Genomic DNA, 9,656 nt, shown 5'->3' on the forward strand with positions numbered 1-9,656 from the left:
TTAACATTTAGGTGCCACATTTAATATTTAGATTTAACTATTTAATATATTTCTAAGTTAACAAATATTGCTGTAAATGTGGTAAAAGGTGACGTTAAAAAATTCACAATACTTTTTTAAACATTGTTTGAAGCTAAATGTGGCAAAATGTTGATGTTATTTTCAGCGTGAGACACTTTACAAACGGCACCCCATAGCAGCGACCACGGATAAAGGATTTCTGGGAGAGGACCGTGAACGAGGAATCTTTTTTTTTTTTTCTTTTCAAAACTTTATTTGTGAACGAGGAATTCACAGAGGACTTGAATGTCCAGTGATCGACACATCTGAAAAACCACCTCATGAGAGCATAAAAACTTTTTCTCGATATTTGAGAGTTTTTTTCGAAATGTAGGTGTTTCCATTATCAGTTTTTTATTGCGATATTTAGGTTTTGCACATTTCTAGGGTTAATAGAAACGCACTTACTATCTAGACATGCGGTGCCAGCTGGGATAGTTAGCAAGCTAATGCTAAGCTAACATTAGCTTAACAACTAAGTAACTTTTCAACAAACTTGTTTTAACAAATAGATACAGATTTTAAAGAACATTCATGACTTTTGTAAATTTAATTTTGGCATTATGTTTTTGAAGACCCTATTGTGACTTGTTTAGGACTTGAAACTCAAAGTTTAGGACTTAGGACTTTATTTGGGACTTGGTGGTGTGTCTGTGTCACTCTGCAGTTACACCTACAGAACACTAGTTGTCGGCAGAGGTTTCTGTGAAGTGCTGTAAAGTTTAGTTGATTCGAACATTTGTCTTTTGCTGGACACATTTTCCCCACAAATACAACATGCTAATGTTATTAGCACAAGCCTATGCCATTTTACATTGTGTAAATTAGCCTAGCAACGAGCTGAGATTTCCTCTTCTCATATAAAACCAGGGACAACAGCAACATTTAACAGAGGTAACGTTACAAAATTCAGCTCCATTACAATTCACAAGGTTCACTGACAAAACAACTGTCTTATACTAAACACTGTTTCCAAACAAATATAACATGCTAACGTTATAGCATTTTACATTGTATAAATTAGCCTAGCGACGAACGGATATTTCCTCTGCTCATATGAAGCCAGGATAAATCACACACAAGACGTAAAATGCTATTTTTGTGGGGGCTTTATTGTCTTTACAATTTATTGTTATTTCTCTGTGAAATAAACGTAAATAAAAGCTTTGTGTCCACTGAGGGAAATGGTTTCAGCTTACAAAAATAGACAGGACGTCTGTGTCGCTGTGACGTGTAGTTAGGCCTACATTTATGGGGAGGTGCACGTCAGGCTATGGTGTAGGGTCAACGCAGCCTACGCCGTAAGTACAGTGTTGATTCAATGCAGAAGTATAAATCCCGCTTTATTTGTAACTTGCAAAACAATGACTTAGTCCCACCTCTGCTGCTCTTGAGAAAAGAAGGTCCTCAGTTTTCGATCCACGTGCCAATAAAACAAGTGATTCATTTGCTCAGAGAAACTTCGCAACTAGGTGTATAATCATCCTGTAAACAACAACTGAAACTCCAGGGAGGTTTACTGCAAATGAGCAGTGTTTGTCAGTGATTTGGTAAGGATCAGATCACTAACATCAAATCAGAGTAAGGAAGTTGTGCAAATGCTAATTGTCCACAATTATTCTTGGTGAATTGTTTCACTTCCTTGCCGTGACCTCTGGGACGGCTTCTCATCTGACTCCGTGTGTGGTCTGGCACATATGTACCAGCAGGAGGAAAACACACTCACAATGCAACAAAATATACTGCAGGAATTTCAAAAGCATGTTAAACATGAATACAAAATATTGTTATGCGTGATGGATTCACTTTGCTATGGTATTTACAAAACATTTAGGCACTGTGTGTGACTCCTCTGGTGTTTTAAAGTGTTTGGAAACATGTGTGCTTGAGACAAGTACAATATGAGATTGTTTCCTCCCCTGCCTTGGCACTGACAAGGTCATTGATTTAACTCTGGTTTGAGTTCATGTTGAAATATCAAGCCACATAACTGGAAAAAAAAGTCAATGAAGTGTGATAATTGCGCTACACTTAGTTCCCAAACTTGACTTAAATTGAGTCAAATTGTGCAGTTTGGGGCTTGGAAAATTACCAAGCCATGACCATAATTTCACATCAGCTTTTCAGGTGGCTCTCACATAGAAATAAGACAGAAATACCTTTTTTTATAAGCCTTGGCTCAGATACCTGCTTGTTTATAAAGGAATGTTGGTTGCTTATCATGGAAAGTTGGTTGAACATTTAATTTGCCATCATGCATTACGGTATGCCCTGCAAACTCAGCAAAGATGAGAGTGGGAAAGTTGCCGTGGTTTGGATTTCATTCGATCTTGGCCTTGCTCATTATCAACAGCTTCTTTTAGTTGAACAGCAAGTTGAGTATCCACCAGGATGCAGCTAATTCAATCATCTGTTGGGAGATCCCCTGCTTGTTGAAGTAGGACAGTGCACCGCAAATAAACTCAGGAGGCCCATATGGTATCTATTCCCCCACTACAGAGCTGCACGTCTTGTAAACACAGTGATGGTCAGTTTCAGATTAGAGGACTAACTGCACCCATGCATTGTGTTATTAAGCTCCAGCGTTGCTTTGTGTGGACTGCGGAGACAACGAGACAAACAGCGTGAGCAAGTATGTAAACACACACCAACTTGCACATACTGTATGCCCGCAAAATATTCTGACAACACACACTGGAAACCTGCACACATACACACAAGGACTGACACATCCTCACCCACACAAACAGACACACACTGACACACAGAGCACATGCCAAAAACAATACTCCAGACACTCCTGTAGAGAATATTCTACACAGTCCTTTTGTTATCTCACACCCATCCACCTGCCAGGGAATTGCATGTGGAAATGCTATAGGCTTCGTTCATTTTACTGGGAATTTTTCTTTGTTTTCTTTGACTTTAATGTGTTGCATGTTCTGTCTCAGGCTGTCTGACATTTTCAAACTGATGTTTCGGTGAATATCTATCACTTAACAATACTGAAAGTCAGCAGCATCCCTGTTAGAGAAAGCACAGCAATGCTTTGAGGAAAGTGCTAATGAACACAGTGACAATGCTAGCATGCTAATAATTGGCATCAGGACAAAGCAATATGGCCTTTGAATATATTTTTAGATTTTTAAGCCATATTGTGATACACGGCATATCCTCCCTAGACCCTGCGTCGTCATATCACATCACATCACATTTTGGATTTACTTGACCTTATACTTATTCTACATAACTGAGACCTGTTGTCCTCATTCATGGACACTTGTTTTTTAGCCATCTAGTGGCAGTAAGAGCACAGTACACTAATCCATGTAAAAACAAGATGGCAGCCATCTCTGCCAAGTCAGTCTGCAGTTGATCCCGACACAAAAGTGGACAAGGTGCAAAACCTGATCACATTTTATAGTTGAAACTTGTTTATGATTAATAATGTTTGTAATTTGATATGGTTGACCAATTTTAGCAACAGTAACAAGATAAGACACTGTTAATTAGGAAGTACTTATTTGAAGACATTAGAACTTTATAATCGTCTTGTTTGAGGACATTGGGACTTAATTAACGTTTGCAACATTTAGTTTTTTAAAACGTATTCGGTCCTACTGATCCCAAATAATAATTAAATAAATTAAAGTGGAACCACTGGTGCTTTTATTCAGAAGCACTCGACTCATCTCGGGCTGGAGGTGTTGATGTTTTTGCTTTCAACTCGAAGCATCCAGTCAACAATTAGATGTGCAGTTAGCTTAAAGTTGAACTGTTATTGCAGTGCCATTAAACATGAGAATTTGCACCGATGTTTTGTTCTGGTGTCTTTTTCTTTTATGTGTCTGTGGATGTATACAAGCACATACTGGAGTGTGTATGTGTATGTCTTTGTTTACTGCTGTTAAAATCAATAAAGATACTGTTGGGGGAAAAAAACATGAGAATTTATTCATGGTGAGCAAAAAACAAACTAACAGCCCTCCAGTCATACTGGTGCTCCATGGTAGCAAAATATGGCCAAATGGTTGCAGTCTGGAGCCCTGCAGATACAAAAACACCGCTAGTTGGCATGTATGATGTTTACCACATCGTAGTGTACTGTGTTAGCATGCTAACACATGCTATTTAACACTTATCACAAAGTACAGCTGGGACTGATGAGAATGTTAGTAGTTTTTGAGACATGTAGCCTATAGCTGCAGGCACATTCTGTTTGTAGTGTACACGACACGCCCCTACAAACCATGCTCACCACGAGTACAAGACAAACCCACCAGCACCACGGCTATCTGAACCCTGCTACAATGTTACACTGTATCAGAATAAATGAGACCAAATGTGGCGATAATCCATATTATAATTCATAATACATGAAGTGATTCATCTTATAAGTAACGAGATGTTGCCCTTCCCATTACCCTTATCCTAACTATAACCACCTCTCTCTTAACATAATACTTCATAGCTAACGTTAGCTAACTGCTAAGTGAGCATTAGCATAAGCAAGAGATGTAGCCTTTACCCTTCCCCTAACCTTAAAGGGATAGTGCACCCAAAAATGAAAATTCAGCCATTATACTCACCCTCATGCTGAGGGAGGCTCTGGGGAAGTTTTAGAGTGTCCTGAAGCCCCGTCATAAAAAGTTGTTAGGAAAAACGTCATTTGAACTCTAAAAACAGAGTTCAAATGACAAGCAGTATGGAGATATTTTGTGGTTTCAATTATGCGTTCTTGGACGTTTTAATCTGGGGCGCCATCAGCCTGCATTAGGTGCAGTTGTGCTGCTACCCACTCCCCCCTCAGATCTCCGCAAGTGTTGTGAGGACTCTAAAACTTCCCCCCTCAGATCTCCGCAAGTGTTGTGAGGACTCTAAAACTTCCCCAGAGCCTCCCTCGGCGTGAGGGTGAGTAGATAATGGCTGAATTTTCATTTTTGGGTGCACTATCCCTTTAACCAACACTCTTGTAACGTAATACCTCATAGCTAATCGCTAACTTAGAAATTTCGTTCGGACTTCCACTTCCAGGCCAAGGAGCGGAGAGGGTTGACCGTGAACTGATGTGTGGGTATAGTGGGCGAGACGAGTCATGTGGCTAAAGGTCAGCTAGCTGCTAGCTATACCTTATCATTTTAAGGTAGTGTATTAGGTCATAACCATGCTGCTAGTCAGGTTTCTTGTCTACATCTTGAAGAAATCCGGTACACTCTGTCTAACTCCCTCATCAAGTTTTCTAAAATCTGGGGATCTTTTATTTATTATCTATGTTTGTATTGGCCTGCACACTGTGCTTCGATTTGTTAGGACACAAGGTCTCCGCTGGACCCTCCCGGACCACCCATGGTCTCTATCCCATGGATGCTATCAATCAGCCTCAACCTTCCTGTGGACAACCTACTCATAGTACAACCTGGCATACCATAATTGTAATTTCTTTCTAATTGTACAACCCTTAATCTTATTATCATTACTACTACTACTCCCTCAGCCCTTAAAACTATATATAAGGTAGAATAAATAACAGACAACAATAATAAGGAATCCTTAAGCACTTTGAAAGATATAAAGTGCTTGCTGTATATCACATTTAAACATTTAAAGTGCTAGATGTGTGTCCTACAACACTGTGAATTATTCTAAGTACTTGCTGTTCAGTTATCAAACTGCCTGGGGATAAATACTGGTGTTGAGGCGGCTGGTCTGAGCTCTGATTCTCTCTAGGCATTTACCTGTGGGAAGGAAAGAGAACAGACCATGTGCTGGGTGGCTGCTGTCCTCCATAATACTTAGGGCCTTCCTTCTGCAGCAGGAGGTGTAAATGTCCTAAATCTTCCAACGGATTGATAGAGTATAGTGTTTAGATTGTTGCAACAATAGTTATTTTGACCTGAGTGCAGTGTGCATGATTAGGACAGCTATAATCTTATGAAACAACTGGTCAGTAAAAGCAGATAGAGTCAAACTCTGCTGAAACATCTGCAGTGAGTGACAGACAAACACTCCACTACAACAAAGGCGGTGGAACCTAAGTTGCTAATTGTATACATATGTTCCTCTAGCAACATCTATATTTTGTTAGCTGCCCAGTGATGTAATCCCAATCACTTGTACGTACTGATGTGGTATCACGGGATTTTGTTCTGGAACACAAGCAGAGCAGAAAAACACTGCGTGATACCTGCTGTGATTCAAACATGTGTATATACATTTGTCCATTCTAATGTTACAGCCGTTTTGCTGTTTGTCCGGAGACCTTATGGTGTGTGTGTGTGTGTGTGTGTGTGTGTGTGTGTGTGTGTGTGTGTCTGATGCACAGCTCTTGTGACACATGGCTTCAGACAGACTGTGTCTAGAGGGAGAGAGAGTCTTCGATGGGTGGGACTGAAAACAAGTGACGCATGACTAAGAGGCCCAGGAAGTTCCAGCAGGCAGCTGTTATTGCTGAGTGTGTGGGTGTGTGTCTATGTGTGTGTTTATGTGTGTACGTGAGTGTGATCCGGGGGCCCAGAGGGACTGTGTGGGGCAATCCCGGCTGGAGTGTCTGGAAAAACTCTATGGAGTGACAAAAGCAGCAGTGTCCCTTGTGGCATATCTGTCTGCTGCCTTGGCTGCAACACTTTATTGCCTCTTGGAGGGCAACAGAAATGAAACCGTAAAAGTAGGCCGACAAAACAACAACAACAACAACAAACTGTACGCGGATGTATGTGTGTATGTGCACATACATGCATGTGCAGTCTGAAAGCTACTTAATTACAGCAGCAGGGAGAAAAACAATTAGTGACTTCCACCCCTTGCAGTGTTTTACAACATGGGTTTAGTGATTTAAAGGGACAGTTCACCCCAAAATCAAAAATACAGATTTTCCTGTAGTACTATTTATCTGTCTAGATTTTTTGGTGTGAGTTGCCAAGTGTTGGAGATATCAGCAATCTGATATCTGCCTTCTCTCAAATAAATTGCAACTATGCGGCACTTGGCTTGTAGTGCTCAAAGCGTTACTCAAAATAATCCACAGACCTTGTTGTGAGCAGTCTCATGCAGGAACTATTTCCTCTCTACCAAATTACACCCACAAAACGCATCACTGCACAGGAGGTAGCATGCATGCTAATTCACCTCGCATCACTGAGCAAGCTAATGTAACAGCTCAGTCAAAGGGGACGCCATTAATGTTTACATCTCACACTGTCACAAGCATGAGCCACTTGTCCATGAGTAGATGCACACTTCCTTCTGCATGATTATACACCCTTTTACTGTTGTCATTTTTGGTGGGCGGGGCTTAGCTGGAGGCAAAACAATTCTCCACAGACATTAGCCAGCGCTAGCTAGCAAGTTCTGTTGGCTTGTTTTAGACAATGGAGGAAGATGATACGAGTGGTGCATTCAGAAATACTCATTTCAAGGGCCAGAGCGCACTCTGGTACAAACTGGACCGTTCGTAAATTCGGAACACTGTCGGAATGTACTGTTCGGATATTCAGAGCACCACACTCTTCGGAGTGGCAGGGTGCTGTCTTGGTCTAACTTAACCGTTTGTTAATTTATATAGAAATAAACGCTCAGTTTCTTTGACCAATAGGGCTCTCATTTTAGTGTAAAGCATCAGACTGAATTTACGAACGCACCATGTCAGGTCACCCACTCTCTGGGACCACGAGTGTTACTTGATAACATGACATAATAACTACTACACTTAACGTTTTTCACCCTTACAACAGGAAATACTTTTTCCCTAACCTGATATGAAGTGTGTGCTGCACATGGAAGCATTTTTGATGATTGCCTCTGTCCAGTCCTTTCATCTTGTCACATTTAACCATAGTTGTCTTTGTTTTTTTACAGGCAGTGGTGGCTGGTATGTGATAAAATTCAAGTTTTGAGCCATGACTCCTTCTATTCTGGCTCCCAGTAACACAAAAAGACCACACTCTAAGACTCATATGTAGCCTACAGCCCTGTGGTGGAGAGTCATGTTTTGCCTCCAGCTAACAAACTGACATCATTGTGACGTCGACCCTAAAAGGGGCTATACAGTTAGTGTGGTTCGGTAGAAAGAAAATGTTTTCTACATGAAACTGCTCAAAACAAGGTCTGTGGATTATCTTGAGTAAGCGGCTCATGATTTCTGGAAAGACACAATGCTGCTGAATTTTTCAAATGTAATTTTTTGTCACTTTGAGCACCACAAGCTGAGTGCCATCTAGTTATATTATATACAATAGAAAGCAGACATCTCTGTAGCTGATATCTCCAACACTGTGCAACTTACATCAAAAAAACCTAGATTGATAAAACATTCTACAGGTAAGAGAAAATATATGTATATTTGATTTCTGGGGGTGAGCAGTCCCTTTAATTCACATCGCAGCATGAAAAAATCAAATATATTTATACTTCCTTTAAAGCAGTGCATTTCACTTGTATAATAATACAACATTTTTCAAATCCAGATTAATAGTGAGCTAAAACTACATGATTTGGAAGGCTACTCTGTCTGGTAGACTTGTTTTCTGCTGCTCACATGACCTGTCTCTGACCCAAAGTCACTCACTCCCCAGATTGCATTGCTACAATGAGCATTCAACTGGGATGGCGGTGACGCACTGAGCGCAGAAAGACAATAGCTTACCTCAGCCTGGCAGACATAGCAAACCTCAGTGCTATCAGACCCTCTCTAATCTCAGCCCATGGGACAGCCGTGTCTTTCCTGCTCCCACATGGCCAGATCAGACACAACGACGGCCTAGACAGGACATTAGGACCTAACTTGGTTACATTGTGAGCTTTGCTGTGAGGAAACATCCAGTCTGCATTATAACTAATCATATCTATGTTACGCATGCCAGGCTGGGAAATTAAATTATTGTGTCATGGAAATATTAAGTTGTTTCATTGTTAGAACATGTTACAGAAAATATTTTTTATGCATAATAATGAACACTGCAGGAGCTGGTTGCATGCAGGGCTACTCTCCTTAAGAGCATAAAACTGGACATTTGTAAATAAAAATCAGGCCAGATGGTCTGAGAGATGTGATTGGCTGATGGGCGGTCGGATGGGAACTCCTACTTTCTCTCAACATGTGTTGCCAAGCCCCACAGATACTCCAGACTTTTATGACATGTTCATAGCCGTCAATCTGCAGTTATGGTAATCACATTAAGGATACCTGTGCAAAAAATAAATACTGAGGAAATTTTAATTTACATCGCTGAAAATAAAAACAGACCTGAAAACAAAATAAAATCAATCATTTCTTTCTCCAGTTGTTGTGTAACTAAGTGATCTCTGAGGCCTTCGCTGCTATCTCAGGGCCGCCAGAGAACTGCCAACAAGAACTTGGCTGTGCTCACATAAAACAAGAGAATGCATTTCCCATGTGAGGGGCTACTTATTTACTGTTTTATGTCTCAGGTTTGACACTTGATAAAATGGTTCCAACAACTACTGTCAGATAATCAAGGACAGCACACAAATCCACCTTTGACAAGATGCGTTGCTCAAAAACAGATGCTACTTTTAAACACTTCAAGTATGTCTGTTGGGCGCAGGAGGTGGTTGACAGGAATCCAATGGAAAAGTAA

This window comes from Epinephelus moara, chromosome 10 (assembly GCF_006386435.1).
Source record: "Epinephelus moara isolate mb chromosome 10, YSFRI_EMoa_1.0, whole genome shotgun sequence".
In the NCBI taxonomy this organism is placed as follows: domain Eukaryota; kingdom Metazoa; phylum Chordata; class Actinopteri; order Perciformes; family Serranidae; genus Epinephelus; species Epinephelus moara.